Source organism: Hypanus sabinus, chromosome 22 (assembly GCF_030144855.1).
Source record: "Hypanus sabinus isolate sHypSab1 chromosome 22, sHypSab1.hap1, whole genome shotgun sequence".
Lineage (NCBI taxonomy): Eukaryota > Metazoa > Chordata > Chondrichthyes > Myliobatiformes > Dasyatidae > Hypanus > Hypanus sabinus.
Window position 1 is genome coordinate 48,799,538 of NC_082727.1, and position 2,989 is coordinate 48,802,526.

Consider the following 2,989-nt stretch of genomic DNA (forward strand, 5'->3'; position numbering starts at 1 on the left):
GACAGGTTAGTGTGTAGCATGCACTGTGAAACCACACAGTAGAAGCTCCTGGCTGAAAAAGACCTTACATTAGAAAAGGTGCTGAACATTGTAAACTCAGCAGAAACAGCAGCACTGGGTACTTCAGAGATACAACAAAAATCTCTGGAATATGCTACAAATAAAATGTCACTGAACAGAAATGAAGGAAAGGAATGTTACCTTTGTGGGAACATGTCACATGACCCTGATGACTGTTGGTTTAAGGACAAAGAATGCAGAAGCTGTGACAAACAGGGCCACACTGGTAGAGTATGCAAAGCTAGTAAACAGCAGAAAAAGGACAAAATACAAAGAAACAAGAAACACCAGAAAGGAAAAAAAAATGTACAGAAAATGAAAGAAAACAGTTCTGATGAAAATGACTCAGACGAAAGTGACTTGTCTTGTCTGCAACTTCACAGATCACAAGATCACAAGACAAAGGAGCAGAAGTAGGCCATTCAGCCCATTGAGTCTGGTCCGCCACTCCAAGATGAGCTAAACTATTCTCCCTTTCTAGTTCCAATTTCCAGCTTTTTTCCCATATCCCTTGATGCTCTGACTAATTAGATACCTATCAGTCTCCTCCTTAAACACCCTCAATGATCGGGCCTCCACAGCTGTATGTGGCAATGAATTCCATAAATCCACGACCCTCTGGCTAAAAAAAATTCTCCTCATCTCTGTTTTAACTGGGTACCCTCTAATTCTTAGACTCTGGCCTCTTGTCCTGGACTCACCCACCAAGGGAAACAGCCTTTCCAACACTTCCAACATTCAAAATGTTGCTATGAGATCCCCGCTCATCCTTCTATACTCTAATGAATAAAAGCATGAAAGAGACAGAGGATCAAAGAGTGGCCGGCGTGAGATTGAAAACGGAGTTGGACACAAGCTCAGCCTTAACAGTGATCTCTGTACATGACTACGAACGACTGTTTTCTCACATACCTCTGAAGCAAACTAAATTACTGCTAAAGACTTACACAGGACAGAAAGTACGTCCCAAAGGTAAAACTAAAATGACAGTAACCTACAGAGACAAAACACAGCAGCTAAACCTCTATGTACTGAAAAATGGAGCACCACTGTTGCTGGGATGTGAATGGCTCAGGAAAATCCAGTTGGATTGGCACACCGTCAAGGCTCTAGCTGTGTCAACAAAGGAGAGCAGCTCAGCAGGAAAGATGTCTGCAGCTCTCCTCTCACCCATTGTCCACTTTTACAATGACGAGGAGGAGCTAGACAGCATCGATGATGAGGACGAACGCAGTATTTGTGGCCGTGACTTGGACAAAGATGCAGAGGATGCAAGGGAGACAGATATTGCCAATAAGCAGAATGATGAAGACTATCTGGAAGTAAAAGAGCGATGTACCAGAAGAAATTGACATCTCTCAAAAGCGAGCTACAACAGTTACAGGAAGGCACTTTGCAGGAGTATCAGAAAAGGATGAAGAAACTAGATCAACAATACAAGGAAGGAAATGCAGAGCTTTTTCTGCTACTGGAGACAGAACAAGTGGAAAGGAATTATATTAAAAAGAAGAAAGCAGCAGTGAAGGAATTTGAAGATAAAAAGATTGAGTTAGAAGAAAAGAAAAAGATGATTGAGAATGAGAGGCTAACAATGGAACTCACAGGAGATTCTATGGAGGTAAAGCCAATAATGACCAGGAAACTAAGGAGGAGACCTAATGACCCTGTTCCAATTACAAACAAAAGACAAAAACTTGCACCTGTGCAGTTAAATTACTTGTTAACGGATGCACAGATAATGGAAGATCTGCAAACTTTCAATAAGCTTAAATCTCCAAAAAGACCAGCATCTCCATCTTCTCCTGAGCATCTTCCCAGCGCCCCTGCTGAATCACCAGCTCAAAGGTATGAAGCACGAATAGAAGATGGAAAGTTATATTACCATCAGAGATGGTATCATAAAGGTCAGGCTATCGATTTGGAATCTAAAGTGAATACAAAGATTGACTGTGTAATTAGCTCAGTTGGATCAAATGTGATATGGGTAAGGAAGACAAGTGTTAGCACAAAGATGCGTATATATCTAGAGCAGCTGCACAGAGCAGTCTTCATTATATGGAGGCGATCTGCTGCCTAGAACTTTTAGCAAGTTGGAGGCACATATCCTCTTAAATCCCTATGCTCAGAGGTCAACTTTTCATGACTTTTATATGGAAATCTGTATTAAAACAAACAAGTTATTGGCAGACGTTACCTGGAGAGGCAGAGAAAACGCCCCCCCCCCCCCCACCAGAGACTTGAGTTATAAGTGGATCCTAGACCAAAAGTAAAAAAAGGCTTGTTATAATTTGATATTATTAAGTTACTAAGTAAACAAATGATAGGCATGTGTATGTTAAGGGTAAACATATTTGTTTAGCATACTGCCCCAGTAAAAAAGAATTGATACACTATTAAAAAAAAGGGGAGGAGTGTACCGTATAGCCTACAGAGTAATAAGGGACTACTTTATGTTTTAGCAAAGATCATTGAATGTGCTATTTGGTGCATATTGATCTGTACATGTGTGCCAAGTTTGGATTCTGCCAGTAAAGAGCCATGAAACTTAGCTCCCGTCTCCAGCGTTTTTATTAATAGTATTGTTACGTAGCCAGGCCACATACACAACATGATGATAAACTTATCAATATCATTACATTACAAAATATACAGAAACTTTAGGGACTACATATTTGCAATTAAATGCAAAATTCTAGAAAGCTTTTCAGTGACTCCCTGCTCCTTTATGGGGTGTATTGTAATGCAGAATTCTCTTGGATAAACAATGGAAAATGGTGATTGGATAAAAAGGGGAAATAGGAAAAGAACTGATGAAGGGTCTCATCCTAAAACATCGACCGTTTACTCTTTTCCATATATGCTGCCTGGCCTGCAGAGTTCCTCCAAATTTTGTGTGTGTTGCTTGAAAATATGAATTTTTGTTTGAGGT

General features: G+C 40.2%; 1 pseudogene; it reads left to right on the forward strand.

The window, feature by feature from the left end:
* Window positions 1–1,208: 1,208 nt before the first annotated feature.
* On the forward strand, window positions 1,209–2,137 carry LOC132379777 (sin3 histone deacetylase corepressor complex component SDS3-like; annotated as a pseudogene).
* The last annotated feature ends 852 nt before the right edge of the window (window positions 2,138–2,989 follow it).